The sequence below is a fragment of the Pagrus pagrus genome (genome assembly GCF_965226575.1).
Source record: "Pagrus pagrus genome assembly, chromosome: 16".
NCBI lineage: Eukaryota > Metazoa > Chordata > Actinopteri > Spariformes > Sparidae > Pagrus > Pagrus pagrus.
In genome coordinates this window covers 20,887,326-20,905,834 of record NC_140200.1, presented here as the reverse complement: position 1 = coordinate 20,905,834, position 18,509 = coordinate 20,887,326, and the positions used below count along the sequence as shown (strand labels likewise).

Genomic DNA, 18,509 nt, shown 5'->3' with positions numbered 1-18,509 from the left:
CATAGCACATTTATTTTGTCCCCATAATAATAATTTATTGTGATTATACTGTAAACTGCTATTAGATTCTTTGGGGTTTTGTCGTGTGCTGGTGACAGCCCAAACAGATCTTCTTACTACTTCATTTTTTCAATAAGGATGACTGCCACAGCCGCCGCCACTGACAGCAACGAAAAAAAAACAACTAGAGTAATAATAATCTTCTTCTGATAGTCCGTCAACCCTAAAATAAAGAAAAACAGAGAAATTAGTCATCTGGTATTATTTACAACTCAAACAACCCAAAAATGATTTTGTTCACATATTAGAGTAATTCAACCAATTTCATTGTTTGTTAAAGCAGGAAACTAAAGAAAAATGGAATGTTTCTTTACACTCTGGGTTTAATTTCATAGTTTTCGCATCAGTCTTGTTTTGTTTATTTCTTCTTACCTGGTTTACTCAGAAACAGCACTAGCACAATAGCATGGTGTCACACCAAGGTTTTCACCGCCAAATAGGTGGTTTTCACAATATATGAACCAGTTGTCTGACAGCATGCGTTGCTTATCACATCTCTGTATCTCTAGGAGATGTGTCACAATACTGTAATGTCTTACTTTGATAAAACACCTTGAAAAAATACCAACATATGTTACCATTTCTGATACCACAGGGATAAATTGACACAACATTTAGGGCATCTGAAATCAGTTATAACATCATAACAAGATGAAAAGAATGTGACGACTGCTGAAAAGAAGACAGCTGAGCAGTGAGTGAGAGGAGGCAGGGTTATGTGGACACCACAGTGGTGGTTGTGAGAAAGCAGAGAAAATGAGTATGGGAACCCTTTCAAATAGAGTTGATATGTATCGAGGAGTCAAGCGTTAATGTTCATGACATGAATGATGGCCCCAACTATGAAATCAGACCAAATACTAAACCTTCTATTGTTGTTGTTCTATTGTTCTACTGTTTTTTTTCTATGTCTATACTTTTGTCCATTCATGTGTTATTGTCTATTCTATATTTTTCTATTTTTCATCTCTATTTATATTTATATTTTATCATATCTTTCAGTTATGTTTAGTATTGTTTGTTGTTTTGCACCTACATACCACAGCAAATTCCTCATATGTGAAAACTTACTTGTCAATTGAAAAAAAAAAAGATTCTGATTCAATAAATATAAAAGTCAGAATTATTCAGAGAGCACTCTGGTATGCTTTAATAACCAATAATATATTTTCAGGCTAAATTGACTTTTAACCATGAAACCACAGGCTCAGTCCTTTATTATAACATGCTTCAGTGGGTTGTTATCTGACCTTCAGCTTCAAGTTTTCTTTTTAATTGCACATACATAAGGTTTGATTAAAATCAGATGATAAAAAAAATAAAAGATGGAAGGACGCATTTTTTTCCTCCAGTTTCAAACAAAGTCCTGTCCACACCAATGGTATGAAAACGCAGGCTGTCAAGCGCACACCAAAGCAACAGGTGGCGATAAAATCTCTACTATAAGGCCACATTGGCCAATCAGAAGCCTGCTAAACAAAGGAGACAAGCCCCAAATAACCCAGTTTTCCTGTCTATACATAAACACTGAAAATGGCGTTTCTGAATATCTTAAGTTTAAAAAATGCTGTTTACGCGTGTACGGAAGGCTGAAACGCATAGAAAAAGCTTGTTTACACAGCATCCCAACTTTTTGGATTACAGTTGTACTAGAAAAGCATGACTTCACAGCAAGTATAGATGGACCAATAACTTTTTAAATGTGCATATGGTCATGTGAGTGAAGTTTAAATATAATAAATATGATATTCATAGTTACATTCACACTCACAATTGATGATGTCATTCCAGGTAGGGACCAGAAGAAAAGGAAGAAAAAGGGAAAATGTATAAGTAACAATAGTTAATGACCTAATAATGAAGCTGTTTCATTTGCAATATTTGAGAGGTGAAATTGATTGTGTGTGAGCCTGATTGTATTAGATGAGTAAATCATTACCCTGTGAATATAAGATGGATAAGACTGGGCAAGGAACAGCGCGACCTCACGCCCTGCCTTTCTATTGAGCTTACACCAATGGAGTTTGCGCTCATGGAACAGAACATCCACAGTAAGGTGCACGTTTGGGTCGTCCACCAGTCTTCTGCTTTCAGCTACAACCTGCTTATGATTGTCGGTGTGATGCATCACCACCAGAATCGTTAGTTTGCCAACTGTGAGTAGAGAGATAACACAGCCAAATGAGTCAGAATCGCTTGGGGACAGCAGAAGACTTAAATCAAACTTATATTACAATCTTTTATAGTTGATATGTATAATTTATTTGCAACATCTGCCTCTTTACACATCTGTCAGATACGCAGCAACATTAGCATTCATTTGGAGTTCCTGTCCGTCTAATAAGTATAAGTACAATATTCAGCTCTGCTTTGGTCTCCATCACCTCCTGAGAAAAATATTCAGCTACTGAGCTGCTAAATGTTCACCTGTGTTCACCAGCTCATCTCTGCCATTTGGTGCTGGGCAGGTAGAAAACAGTTGGCTTATTAAAGGTTTTTCACTAAAAACTGCTGCCGGCTTCATCTGGAGAGAAGGTGTGGTGAGAGTTATTCTTAACAGGAAAGTCAAAGGCTGTAAAACCAGAGCAGTGATCTGAAATATTTGACAGTAACTGCACAGCTGGTTTGTAATTATTAGAATTCGTTACTGTGAGACAACACCAGTTTTCTGCCTGGAGATGAATGAAATTTAAATTGTGGTGCTCACCCCACAGAAAAAAAAAATTACATTTAAATCTGTTCCCAGAAACTGTCTCAATAATATAGGATTATCTACATAACTGTGAAGACGTCAGAGGAAATATCTCTTTAATAGAAAGTCAGTTTCAGCCAGTCAACAGGTGCTGCTTTTAGAGGCAGTATTCATCCTCCTTATTGTAGGGCTCAGCCACACCAGCATTTACAACAGCCCAGTTTTAGACTGAAATCAATTAACATTAATGAACTGACAATATAGAGGCTTGAGGGGAACTACTTAAAATAGAGAAATTGCAGGTTCAGTTAGAACCTTTACAAGAACAGTCATGGTATTTTTTTTTCATAATGTGTACTTTTGACTAATCGGTGAGAAACTGACCAAACAGTGACCGATGGCAGAACCTACCCGGAATGCTCTCCAGGGCCCTGCTGATGTCCGTTGTCACTTGCGACACGATGGGACAGAAAACTAGAACATAGTGACTTTCTTCAGGAGTGGACACCTCAGTATGGTTAATTTCTTTTTGCAAGTCAAGAAAGCCTCGATGAGCCCCATTAGTCTGTCCTGCCACGTGGACATAGTACTTTCTCCACGGCCCTAAAGACAAAGAAGAAAGTTTGAGGCAATATTGAGATTGTTTAGTGAAGCCACACCATCAGACCCAGATTAATACCGAAGCCCCCCTGGCGTCAGCTGAGGGAATAACAAGTAATAAAAGTAATACTCCTGGGTTTGTAAACTGAGCACAGATTTTCTATGTATTTTTAAGTGTCTTATCCACTGACAGCCTGCTTTTCTCCTCCTGTCTCACTGTTTTGTTGACATTGACTTGTCTTAATATTACTATTTCGTACAATGACCTAATTCAGTTTTTTTTTTGGCCATAGTTATCAATTCTATTATAACATAACATAACATAACATTATAACATATTTTGACATGATGAAAGTTTTAAAAAAATATATCCAGGCAGGCCTTGGCAGAGGTCCAATCACCTCGAGCCACCGATCTCACATTACATGTTTTTCGTTGATCATGTTACAATATAAAGATATTGGTAATAGCAGCTTTAAATGTTATCTATTTCAATGACTAAATATAGTCGATTCTCTTTAATATGGAAATATTGCAGTCTTGACAAAGCAATGTTGTCGAATTATGAAATAAGTAAATTTGTTTTCTCACCAGTTGATTGGGCCATCAGTCTGAGGAAGAGATGAAGAAAGACAAGAACCTTTAGTCAACATCATTTAACAAAATTATATTTAAGTAGTAGAATTATACACAGGTACTGCTTTGTCATGCTGTCCACAGGCTTGTGCCCAACCCAGAGGGACACACTTAAAAATTCCTTGCAGCAAAACTTATAATATCCTCATGCAGGGAGGATTGGTGTCTCAAGAGTCAGCAGCCTCACAGGAATTTAAAAAAACATTTTTTGAATTCCTACTTACAGAAGAGCTTGAATATTTCCTTGTTGTGTCTCTGCCATATCCATCGCACAGTCGAGGGGGAAACAATTATAACTCCACCCTGAGAGTGAAGCACTTTCCATTTCCAGTCGACAAGAAACATGCTCTCAAATTACAGTAAAGAGGAGGCATAGAGCTAAAATGTGAAGAATAACTGTAGAGCACATTCATGCAATGCTACTGGTAGAATACATGGCCACTGAAAGTTACTATGTCTTGTTTTAAGATTAAAGAAAGCTTACTGTTGAAGCTGAATCTTCACCCAAGTCACCCTTGAGCATTTTTTTAAAGATTTTTTTTTTTGACTTCATTTACCTCCCTTCAATCCTGACCGAACTCCCAGTTTTGTTGTAGAAAATCATCGTGCCAACAGTGTTCATCACAGATGGGGCATTATTAGTCAGAAAAGAGCTTGACCCTGAAGTTAAAATTTTGAACGTACATTAAAATCAGTCAAAATGGGAATTAAAACTTGGATCTTTTTACTTTTTATTGGACCTTTACCTATATTTTGATACTAATCCATTACATTATATATCAGCGATGCAACACATGAACAAAGACAAGCTACACAAATATGATATAATCAATTTGATTAATTTTTGTTTATTCTTTATGAGAGAAAAACTTGATATCTGCATGAGCATAAAGCAGCAAACTTTAATTTACACAAAACTTTTGTCTTTATTTAAAACTTGATAAGACTGGACCTTGGGAAACTCTACTACACACATTTAAACATGAACATGTTCCAAAACCTGCCTCTCAAAGCACAATTACTGGGGCTGCAAAGTAACTTTGGTCATAACCCTGCTTTTATATTCTTATGACATTATTTTGTCCCCCATCACTTACACAACATCTCTTTGATTTCTTTGAGGTCAGTACAAACAGGAGGAACAACTACATCAACCAAAAACTCTTGAGAGGAAATTTAAAAAAAACACACAAAAAAGAAAAAATCATTCAATGAAGATCTTTCTCTTCTGATTAAAATGTATTCCCCACAACTACATGGTGCACCTTTAAATGTACATTTGGGCACATCATTACTGTTTTAATATGGATCTGAAAAAATGCTAACCAATCCTTTAAAGTAGTTTTTTTTTTCAACTTATGGCAACTTTGTGTTTGATGGGAATTTCAATGTTAATTTCTTTCAACTGTGTCTCTTTTCTTCATTTTCACACAGTCACTCACTGAAGGCCTTCCATCATGAACCCCTGCACTATGTTCAGGTAATCATAAGCTCTGTAAAAAACATCTATATTAGCCAACATGAATATACAATAATAATAACAATAACAATCCTTCCATTATTACATTTTTGCAGATGATTACACATGTGTTACATTGCACATTTATTCAGTCCCTTTAAGAATCTTTTATTGTGACAATACTATAAACTGCCACCTTTGGGTTTTGTCACACGTGCTAGTGACAGTCCTCACAGAGCTGCTTAAAACTTCGATTTCATCATTATTGACATTCCCGTAACAAACCCCACCAAAATAAGAACACTCATAGTTACAGTTAAAATAATCGCTGTCTGATGGTCCATCAACCCTAAAATAAACAAAGAGAGAAATTAGTGATATAGTTTTGTATACCACTCAAACAATCAAAAATTATTTTGTTCACATTTTAGAATAAATATGGCAATGTCATTATTTCCTTGTACAGGAAACTAGAGAAAAAGGAAACCATGCTCAAAATCTCCAACTCTCTGTCTGGTTGGTCAAATTTGAACCAGGAAAAAAACACTTAGGTAGTACTTTGAAGATCGACCTCATCAAGAAATATCAGTTGGGATTTTTGTTCTTAAATTGACTGTGAAAGTTTTGGAATGGTTCAAAAACGCCTGTTAACAGGTGATAGTATCATGATTAGGTATGAAAGGGCCATCTTCAAAAGGCTCTGTCAATTACAGGCAAGGACGGAGCAAGGTTCACCACTTTGTGAAACACACGATTGTGTAAAGGATAATACTACATGGGCCCTGGAACACTGTAAAACTGGTGTTGGTCAACACAGTTCACCTGTAAGGACTGCATTTTGTTTTTATTTATATTTTACACAGCGCTCCAACTTGGGTTGTACTAGAAAACATAGATGTGGGACCTAGGGCTGCTGAGGGGTCTGCAGCATATGCCGAATTTACAACAAGGCACACACACAGACTAACAAGGGGAAAACATTAGCTGCTGACACTGTCAAGGCTTGTAAAAATCTAAAGTTCATGATTACAGTCAAACTTACAATTGATGATGTCATTCCAGGTAGCGAGCAGAAAGACAATAAGACAACAATATGAGTAACAATATTTTGTAACAAAACTCATCTCACAAAGAGAAATTGATCATGTGTAAGCCTGAATGCATTAGATCAGTAAAACTAGTCATTACCTTTTTGTTGTAACTTCTGAGAGACGCTGCAAGAAACATCACAAAGTCAAACCTCGCTTTTTGATTTTGGTCACACTTCATGATTTTGCCGTTATGTACCAGAAGGTCCACAGTGAGGTGCACATTCGGGTTGTTCACCAGTTGTCTGCTTTCAGCTACAACATGGTTATGATCGACGGTGTGATGCATCACCACCAGAATTGTTGGTTTGTCAACTGTGAGTATAGAGATAACACGACCAAATGAGTCAGAATCTAATGGGGACAGCAGAACAAGATTTAAAATTGTTGTTGCTAAATGTTCACCTATATTCACCAGCGCATCTCTGCATTTGATGCTGGGCAGCATACAGTAGGCTTATTAAAGGTTTTTTACTTAAAACACCTGCCAGCTGCAGCAGGTGTGGGAGTTGAGGTGCAGTGAGAGTAAATAAGAACAAAGCAATGATCTAAAAGATTGGAGGGCAGCTCAATGCTGGACTGAAACAATTTAATTTTTAAGAGCCTGGGGGAACTGCTAAAATAGAAGTATTGCAAGTTCAGTTAGAACCTGTACAAAAACAAAGGTAAGTTTATTTTATACAATGTAGCTGTGACTAAGCAGTGAGAAATTGGCCAAACAATGGCCAAAGTCATAACCTACCTGGAATGTCTTTCAGGGCCTCGCTAAAGTCTGTTTCAACTTGTGACACGAAAGGACAGAAAACCACAACATAGTCACTTTTTTCAGGAGAGGACACCTTTGAATGACCAAGCTGTCTAAGATGTGAAACAAAGTCTTTATGGGTCCCATTAGTGTTTCCTGCCAAGTGCACATAGTACCTTCTCCACCGCCCTAAAGACAAAGAAGAAATGGTTGAGTGAATATTGAGCTGTAACATAGTTTAACAATCTGCGGTCAGTTGAGGTATCACTATCCATGCTCATGAATGTGTAAACTGTGCGCACAGACTTTGTATGTGTTTCATATCGTCCCTCCTGTCTCACTGTTTTGATGATGATGCCAAACTGCCCATATGTCTATATATTACTGTTTAATACAATGACCTACTGTTGGTAAATGGCTATTCATTTTGCCTATATAAATTCAAATCCATATTATTAATTTATATACAATTATTGATATATATATATATATATATATATATATATATATATATATATATATATATACACACATATAAATAGTCTGTCAATCTGTTACATAATCATTTAAGTTTTTTAAACTAATGAATGTATACAGCATTACTACCAATATAGGAAAATCTAACTATAAAACATATGTTGATGCATACGTAAATGGATAATGGAAACTAAAGAAAAGTTCCCACTTCAAGTCAAACAAAATAACTTGAAAAAAACCCTAAACGAGTACAGTATGTAGCGTCACAACCGGGCAAGATGCAGTCACAAGACTTTAAAAGGCCAAGTTTGAAGATGGGCGTGGTCTCATGTAATAATGTAGGCATAACTTCTGAGTGGTCATGAGTCAGAACTACATCATGTTGATGGGTGTCGCTGCTGGTGTGATCCCATCTCAAGACGGTTTCGAGTTTTAACTGTTTTTGTTCTCCACCACCTACACCAGAGAAAAATATCTGGCTCTTTTGTTGCTAAATGCTCAACTATGTTCACCAGCTAGTAACTGCGTCTCTTTGCTGTTTGGTGCTGGGCAGGTAGCATACAGTGGGTTTATCTGGGCTTTTTCCCTGAAAACAGCTGCCTGCTGTGGCTGTAAACACCAGTAGTGAGAGTGCCAGTGTTTGGTTTCTGTGTTGGTCTGCTTGTTAACAGGATTATGGAGAGAGAACAAAGCTGAAATGAATGATATATAGTAATGATATTGACAATGAAAAACAACAGTTTTACAAATTGTTCCTGAAATCATGCAGTTTCCTTATTTACACTCATGTCCATCATGATACTATCACCTTCTACCACTAAACCTTTGGAATGTTCCAAACGTGTTTTTGGAGCTTAATTACTACAAAGTATTGTTGCTCATATATTTTCTTTTATCCTGGCTTTCCTTCTGATCTTTACCTGCAATAACATCATCAATTATAAGTGTGAGAGTAACTATGAATATCATATTATTTCAAGTCTATATTTAAACTTCACTCACATAGCCATGTGCATATTTAGAAGTTATTGGTCCATCTATACTGGCTGTTAAGTGATGCCTTTCTATTACAACCAAAGTCCAAAAAAGTTGGGATGCTGTGTAAAATGTAGATAAAAACAAAATGTAGTCATTTGCAAACAAACTGAATTCACTCTCAACAGTTTAACAAAAGGTTCCTGAGCCGATATAGTAATATCCTTTATACAGTCATGTGTTTCACAAAGTGATTAACCGCGCCTCATCCTTGCTTGTGAACGATCATTCCCAATCAGGATATGATCACCTGTTACCGATCAACCTGTTTACCTGTGGAATGTTCCAAACAGGTGTTTTTGGAGCATTCCACATCTTTCCCAGCCTTTTGTTGCCCCCTCTCCCAACTTCTCTGAAACGTGTTGCTGGCATCAAATTCTGAATAAGCAAATAATTCCTGAGCCGATATAGTAATATCCTTTATACAGTCATGTGTTTATAAGCCAATAATTACAAAAAAGGTAAGACTTGATATTGTCTTTGTACTGTTTTCAATTGAGTATATGTCAAAAAGGATTAGCGAATTATCTCAATCTGTTTGATTAATGTTTTACACAGCATCCCAAGAAAGCAGTTGTTATGGAGCACTGAGGGACGGCGGCTTAATGGGAGAAACGCTACAGAACAAACTAAGGCGTGGCTATGAAACATACATCCACACATATCATGCAACTGATCATCAACTAGTTTAGACTTCAGCTAGGCACAACCATATTTTGAAATAATTCCAATAGTTTTGGAAAAATACCAAGCCATACGTATATAATATATGCAGATTTGCATATCATAGAAGTGTGGACTACTGGCTTTGGCGGATGTCTCATCACTACAAGCCACCCATCTCATATTACATATTTTCAGTCGATCCAGTTATCTAAAAAATTATGGTAAGCGCAGCTTTAAACGTTATCTATTGTGATTACTAACTGAAGTATATTCTCTTTAATATTGACATACTGCAGTTTTGACAGAGCAAAGAAATAAGTAAATTTGTTTTCTCACTCTTTTCCAGGGCCGTCACTCTGAATAAGAGATTTAAAAAAAACAAAAGAAGACAGAGAGGAACCTTCAGTCAACATCATGTAACAAAATGACACAAAGCAAAACGAGGAGCAGGACTATATGCAACAGTTACTGCTTTGTCATGCCCAGCCCACATATTTGTATTATTTAATAATAATAATGATAATATTCTGATGCATAAAGAATCAATTAACAGTCTTGCAGGAATTGAAAAACATTTTTTCGAACCTACTTACAAAACAGATTGTGTCTCTGGAGTATCCATCCCACAGTCGAGAGGAAAGAAGTATGGCTCCTCCCCGGGAGGGAGGCACTTTCTCTTTTGCGTTGACAAGCAAAAAGACCCACCCCACTCTGCCTCTGATTGGCTGCCTTCATTGGTTGGGTTGATTTTGTTTAGACATGAGGAGTTAGATTGGTTAGGGTTAGGGTAAGAATATCAGGGTAAGCCAATCAAAGGCAGAGTAGGGTGAAGGCAATGAGTACCAGCCAGTCAGAGGCAGAGGAAGGCGGGCTCAGCTTTAATCAGTTTAGCTGTGGAAAAAACAAGTTTTCAAGTGTTAACTTGCCTAAATTATTGCATATTTTTCCAAAACATATCCAGGAGAAAGCTCAAGAGAACAACTTCTGCTCACACTTCCTTATGCAGCTTATTTCAGAGCTGAAGGTAAACAGGTGATATATTTCTATCAACTACACAGTGTTAACAAGGCAATAAAGTACTGATAACTAAGATTTATATTAACGTTTATTATACAGGCCTCTGGAAGATAAGTCAACTTCATGCCATTGCAATCACTTCTCCGCCATAAATTCTGTCTTTATTTATTATTTTATTCTAAAATATGTATAAATTCTGTTACATTTATAGGTCACAGTTAAAGGTTTTTTGTTTGTTTCTTTTTTCTTTTTTATTTAGATACGTGAGCGGGCCAGATTATTAGAAACAACGCCTTCATTAACTATGACATCAGTGCTAATGCATATATTGAATTGATACCTCTACGACAGTGTCAAAAATAAAAGTCATTGTAAAAGCACACTTTGCACAGTTGTACCTAATAAAGTTACCAGTGTGTGTTTATATTGTGAGCAGATACTGTATTTATGTCAACTTTTGCACTCAAGAAATCACAAAAATAAAGAATTGCGCTGGGGAAATTCACTTGTAACAGCAGCTCAAGAGTCATAAGCAGAAGGAAAAAGTGATTGAATGATAGAAAGAAGTTTAAAAGTATAAATATAAATATAACTGCACTGAGACATTGGGATGCACAGGATACAAACAGGAATTATAGACACGCAGGGTAGGTGTTGTTTGATGTCTTAATATTAGACAAGCTACACAAATATGATATAATCAGTTTGATTCATTTTTGTTTATTCTTTATGAGGGAAAACTTGATATTGGCATGAGCACAAAGCAGCAAACTTTATTTAACACAAAAATTGTGTCTTAATTTGAAACTTGATAAGACTGGACCTTGGGAAACTCTACTACACACATTTAAACATGAACATGTTCCAAAACCTGCCTCTCAAAGCACAATTACTGGGGCTGCAAAGTAACTTTGGTTATAACCCTGCTTTTATATTCTTATGACATTATTTTGTCCCCCATCACTTACACAACATCTCTTTGATTTCTTTGAGGTCAGTACAAACAGGAGGAACAACTACATCAACCAAAAACTCTTGAGAGGAAATTTTTTTTAAAAAACACACAAAAAAGAAAAAAATCATTCAGTGAAGATCTTTCTCTTCTGATTAAAATGTGTTCCCCAAAATTACATGGTGCACCTTTAAATGTACATTTGGGCACATCATTACTGTTTTAATATAGTTCTGAAAAAATGCTAACCAATCCTTTAAAGTAGCTTTTTTTCAACTTATGGCAACTTTGTGTTTGATGGGAATTTCAATGTTAATTTCTTCCAACTGTGTCTCTTTTCTTCATTTTCACACAGTCACTCAGTGAAGGCCTTCCATCATGAACCCCTGTACTATGTTCAGGTAATCATAAGCTCTGTAAAAAACATCTATATCAGCCAACATGAATATACAATAATAATAACAATAACAATCCTTCCATTATTACATTTTTGCAGATGATTACACATGTGTTACATTGCACATTTATTTTGTCCCTTTAAGAATCTTTTATTGTGACAATACTGTAAACTGCTACCTTTGGGTTTTGTCACACGTACTAGTGACAGTCCTCACAGATCTGCTTAAAACTTCGATTTCATCATTATTGACATTCCCGTAACAAACCCCACCAAAATAAGAACACTCATAGTTACAGTTAAAATAATTGCCATCTGATGGTCCATCAACCCTAAAATAAACAAAGAGAGAAGTTAGTGATATAGTTTTATATACCACTCAAATAATAGAAATTATTTTGTTTACATTTTAGAATAAATATAGCAATGTCATTATTTCCTTGTACAGGAAACTAGAGAAAAATTCAAGTCTGTTTACAATCGGTTTTATTTTCAGAATTTTGGCCATCAGTCCTGTCATTTTTATTTTTCTTGCCTGATATACACAACAATTTTACCATGGTGTTTACTGTGGATAGGAACACAAGCAAACTATGACTCAACAGATTTCCACCAATGTTCAGTTTAACCCAGTCATCAAAGAAACTTCTGTAGAAGGGAAAACAAGTGTAACCATGCTCAAAATCTCCACTAAATCTCCAACTCTCTGTCTGGTTGGTCAAATTTACCAGGAAAAAAACACTTAGGTAGTACTTTGAAGATTGACCTCATCAAGAAATGTCAGTTGGGATTTTTGTTCCCAAATTGACTGTGAAAGTTTTGGAATGGTTAAAAAATGCCTGGTAACAGGTGATAGTATCGTGATTAGGTATGAAAGGGCCATCTTCAAAAGGCTCTGTCAATCACAAGCAAGGATGGAGCAAGGTTCACCACTTTGTGAAACACACGATTGTGTACAGGATAATACTACATGGGCCCTTGAACACTGTAAAACTGGTGTTGGTCAACACAGTTCACCTGTAAGGACTGCATTTTGTTTTTATTTATATTTTACACAGCGCTCCAACTTGGGTTGTACTAGAAAACATGGATGTGGGACCTAGGGCTGCTGAGGGGTCTGTAGCATATGCCGAATTTACAACAAGGCCCACATAATTAAGAATTTGTCTGATACAGCGCTTCAGAAAGTTTATTAAGTCTCTCCTAACTCAACAACTCACAAAATTGAGCGATTTTATAAGGGAGTCTGGGCAATTTCTCTCCCTCTTCATCTCTTTGCTGTTCTTGATTGTAGCTGATGAGGCTGTTTTGCTTTTATATGTTGGTGTTCAAGTTTGCCATCTGCTGTAGTGCAAAATCTTCTCAAAATGTTGTAAATTATTGTTCATTCAAATTAATATAAAAAACATGAAAGTTGCGCACCATTTACTATGACGTCATTATATAGACTGACCCCTCAGCGCCCCCAGCTTTGACTGACATCCCATATCCCTGCTAGAGAGGTATCACTTTAAAGCTAGTATGGACAGACCAATTATGTTGATATGCCCATGTGAGTGACGTTTCAAGATAGACTTAAAAAGCGAGACACTCCAGGACACATTTTGCCCCAATAACACACAGATACACAGACTAACAAGGGGAAAACATTAGCTGCTGACACTGTCGCAGCTTGTAAAAATCTAAAGTTCATGATTACAGTCATACTTACAATTGATGATGTCATTCCAGGTAGGGCAGAAAGACAATAAGACAACAATATGAGTAACAATATTTTGTAACAAAACTCATCTCACAAGAGAAATTGATTATGTGTAAGCCTGACTGCATTAGATCAGTAAAACTAGTCATTACCTTTTTGTTGTAACTTCTGTAAGACTGTGCAAGAAACGTCGCAACCTCAATCAACACTGTTTGATTTTGCTCACACTTCATGATTTTGCCCTTATGCAAGAGAAGGTCCACGGTGAGGTGCACATTCGGGTTGTTCACCAGTTGTCTGCTTTCAGCTACAACATGGTTAAGATCGACGGTGTGATGCATGACCACCAGAATTGTTGGTTTGCCAACTGTGAGTATAGAGATAACACGACCAAATGAGTCAGAATCACTTGGGGACAGCAGAACAAGACTTAAAATTGTGTTGTTGCTAAATATTCACCAGCGCATCTCTGCATTTGGTGCTGGGCAGGTAGCATACAGTAGGCTTATTAAAGGTTTTTCACTCAAAACACCTGCCAGTTGCAGCAGGTGTGGGAGTTGAGGTGCAGTGAGAGTAAATAAGAACAAAGCAATGATCTGAAAGATTGGACGGCAAGAGTCAGCTTCAAATTCTCCTGAAGTTGATCATTATGAGCAACACCCATTTGGTGCCTAGAGATGAATGAAATTGAATTCATTGTGCTCACCACAGAAAAATTACAATTTTAAAAAATCAGAAGCAAAATTTGTTCCCAGAAACAGTGTCTCTATAAAAGTGGATAATCCTGCTAAAACTGCTATGATTTCAGAGGGAATATCTTTCTAATAGAAAGTCTGTTTCAGCCAGTCAACATGTGCTGCTTTTAGAGGTAGTATTCATCCTCCAGCATTTAAAACAGCTCAATGCTTGACTGAAATTATTTAACTTTAAAGAGCCTGGGGGAACTGCTAAAATAGAAGTATTGTAAATTCAGTTAGAACCTGTACAAAAACAAAGGTAAGTTTATTGTATACAATGTGGCTGTGACTAAGCAGTGTGAAATTGGCCAAACGATGGCCACAGTCATAACCTACCTGGAATGTCTTTCAGGGCCTCGCTAAAGTCCGTTTCAACTTGTGACACGAAAGGACATAAAACCACAACATAGTCACTTTTTTCAGGAGAGGACACCTCTGCATGATGCATCAGTTTAAAAAATGAAACAAAGTCTTTATGGGTCCCATTAGTGTTTCCTGCCAAGTGCACATAGTACCTTCTCCACCGCCCTAAAGACAAAGAAGAAATGGTTGAGTGAATATTGAGCTGTAACATAGTTTAACAATCTGGGGTCACATCACTATCCATGCTCATGAATGTGTAAACTGTGCGCACAGACTTTGTATATATTTGTATGTGTTTCATATCGCCCCGATCATATCATATATCATATCGATGGTCAGTGGTCATGAGTCAGAACTACATCATGTTGATGGGTGTCGCTGCTGGTGTGATCCCATCTCAAGACGGTTTCGAGTTTTAACTTTGTTTTTGTTCTCCACCACCTACACCAGAGAAAAATATCTAGCTCTTTTGTTGCTATGTTCACCAGCTAGTAACTGTGTCTCTTTGCTGTTTGGTGCTGGGCAGGTAGCATACAGCGGGTTTATCTCAGCTGCCTGCTGTGGCTATAAACACCAGTAGTGAGAGCAGTGAGAGTGCCAGTGTTCGGTTTCTGTGTTGGTCTGCTTGTTAGCAGGATTATGGAAAGAGTACAAAGCTGAAATGGATTATATAGTAATGATATTGACAATGAAAAACAACAGTTTTACAAATTGTTCCTGAAATCATGCAGTTTCCTTATATGTACACTCATGTCCATCATGATACTATCACCTTCTACCACTAAACCTCTGGAATGTTCCAAATGTGTTTTTAGAGCTTAATTACTACAAAGTATTGTTGCTCATATATTTTCTTTTATTCTGTCTTTCCTTCTGGTCTTTACCTGGAATGACATCATCAATTATAAGTGTGAGAGTAACTATGAATATCATATTATTTCAAGTCTATATTTAAACTTCACTCACATAACCATGTGCATATTTAGAAGTTATTGGTCCATCTATACTGGCTGTTAAGTGATGCCTTTCCATTACAACCAAAGTCCAAAAAAGTTGGGATGCTGTGTAAAATGTAGATAAAAATAAAATGTAGTCATTTGCAAACAAACTGAATTCACTCACAACAGTTTAACAAAGTGTTCCTGAGCCGATATAGTAATATCCTTTATACAGTCATGTGTTTATAAGCCAATAATTACAAAAAAGGTAAGACATGATATTGTCTTTGTACTGTTTTCAATTGAGTATATGTCAAAAAGGATTAGCGAATTATCTCAATCTGTTTGATTAATGTTTTACACAGCATCCCAAGAAAGCAGTTGTTATGGAGCACTGAGGGACGGCGGCTTAATGGGAGAAACGCTACAGAACAAACTAAGGCGTGGCTATGAAACATACATCCACACATATCATGCAACTGATCATCAACTAATTTAGACTTCAGCTAGGCACAACCATATTTAGAAATAATTCCAATAGTGTTGGAAAAATACCAAGCCATACGTATATAATATATGCAGATTTGCATATCATAGAAGTGTGGACTACTGGCTTTGGCGGATGTCTCATCACTACGAGCCACCCATCTCATATTACATATTTTCAGTCGATCCAGTTATCTAAAAAATTATGGTAAGCGCAGCTTTAAATGTTATCTATTGTGAATCTAACTGAAGTATATTCTCTTTAATATTGAAATACTGCAGTTTTGGCAGAGCAAAGAAATAGGTACATTTGTTTTCTCACCCTTTGCCAGGGCCGTCACTCTGAAGAAGAGATTTAAAAAAAAAAAAGAAGACAGAGAGGAACCTTCAGTCAACATCATGTAGCAAAATGACACAAAGCAAAACAAGGAGCAGGACTATATGCAAGTTACTGCTTTGTCATGCCCAGCCCACAATAAACTTGAATATTCCTTGGAACATAATTTAATGATGATAATAATAATGAAACCATTATGCATTAAGAATCAATTAACAGTCTTGCAGCAATTAAAAAACATTTTTGCACACCTACTTACATAACAGATTGTGTCTCTGGAGTATCCATCCCACAGCCGAGAGGAAAAGACTTATGTCTCCTCCCCGGGAAGGAGGCACTTTCTCTTTTGCGTTGACAAACAAGGCGTTATCAGAATACACTAAAGAGGACGTGCAGAGATGAGATGAGAGGAGTGACAGTGTTTGGCAAGGGATGAGCACAGAAAAAGGAAGGAGTGACTGCAGACCACAACTATACATCAAGTCTGCTGGTGCAATACACTGAGCGCAGGAAGTCATTATGTGTTTTTATAGTTTACAAAAGCAGCCTACTGCTAGAGTTGCCTCACATAGGAAGGAGGGAGTCACAGCACTGCGTTCTTAAAAGATCACAATGCTTTTTTGCTAAGACCCACCCTACTCTGCCTCTGATTGGCTGCCTTCATTGGCTGGGTTGATTAGGTTTAGACATGAGGAGTGAGATTGGTTAGGGTTAGGGTAAGAATATCAGGGTAAGCCAATCAAAGGCAGAGTAGGGTGAAGGCAATGAGTACCAGCCAATCAGAGGCAGAGGAAGGCGGGTTCAGCTTTAATCGGTTTAGCTGTGGAAAAAAACTGTTTTCAAGTGTTAACTTGCTTAAATTATTGCATATTTTTCGAAAACATATGTAGGAGAAAGCTCCAGAGAACAACTTCTGCTCACACTTCCTTATGCAGCTTATTTCAGAGCTGAAGGTAAACAGGGGATATATTTCTATCAACTACACAGTGTTAACAAGGCAATAAAGTACTGATAACTAAGATTTATATTAACATTTATTATACAGACCTCTGGAAGATAAGCCAACTTCATGTGAGTTTCTAAGCACACTCAGTGGCCATTGCAATCACCTCTCCGCCATAAATTCTGTCTTTATTTATTATTTTATTCTAAAATATGTATAATTTTTTTTTGTTTTTTATTTAAAAATATGAGCGGAAACACCTCTGAATGTACTGCAGTCCGGTCCAACGCCTTCATTAACTTCAGTGCTAATGAATATACTGAATTGATACCTCTACGACAGTGTCAAAAATAAAAGTCATTGTAAAAGCGCACTTTGCAAAGTTGTACCTAATAAAGTTACCAGTGTGTGTTTATATTGTGAGCAGATATTGTATTTAACTTTTTTTTTCAACTTTTTCACTCAAGAAATCACAAAAATAAAGAATTGCGCTGGGGAAATTCACTTGTTACAGCAGCTCAAGAGTCATAAGCAGAAGGAAAAAGTGATTGAATGATAGAAAGAAGTTTAAAAGTATAAATATAAATATAACTGCACTGAGACATTAGGATGCACAGGATGCAAACAGGAATTATAGACTACATGCATCAAGATAATGATGGCAAAAATCCTTCTTATGAGTCAATAGCTCTTTAACATGAAGGTGTTTTTTGATATCTTAATGTTAAACAATGTGACTGAGCAAACAAATGAAGAAAAGTTAAAGATCCACTCATCACTGCTGTTTCAAATTCAACAGGTAATGTTACTGTAACGGGTTTTTAGTGAAAATCAATCAATAATCATTGTCCTACCCCAAGCTTTTTAGTCTATTTTAGCTTATTATATTGGTTTTACGTTGGTCCTACTGGTCACAACAATCCTGTCTCGAACCCTTGACGTGAGCAGTACTTTGTTTTGGACCAGCAAAGTGTTGGTGCCGCTCTTAAAAAGCAGAGAACTCCAAACCAGCCCTCAAACTGCTTTGGTGGAAAAGGTGTATCAGTGCCCTCATTTGATGAACACCACCTGCTCAGTGCCAAACAGCAGACAGACACAGGTGGGGACTTCCTTTGGTGTTAACTGAGACCGAACCAGAGCTGAACTGAACATATGACTTATTGCTTCACATTTGCTGAA

General features: G+C 36.8%; 1 long non-coding RNA gene across 1 annotated transcript; it reads right to left on the bottom strand.

Moving 5' to 3' along the window:
- Positions 1 to 11,203: 11,203 nt before the first annotated feature.
- Positions 11,204 to 16,762, bottom strand: LOC311271275. Its single transcript, XR_014624391.1, has 5 exons — positions 16,647 to 16,762; positions 16,373 to 16,392; positions 14,600 to 14,791; positions 13,679 to 13,893; positions 11,204 to 12,139 (listed from the first exon to the last, which is right to left on the bottom strand). It is a non-coding gene; the product is annotated as an uncharacterized lncRNA (long non-coding RNA).
- Positions 16,763 to 18,509: the final 1,747 nt, after the last annotated feature.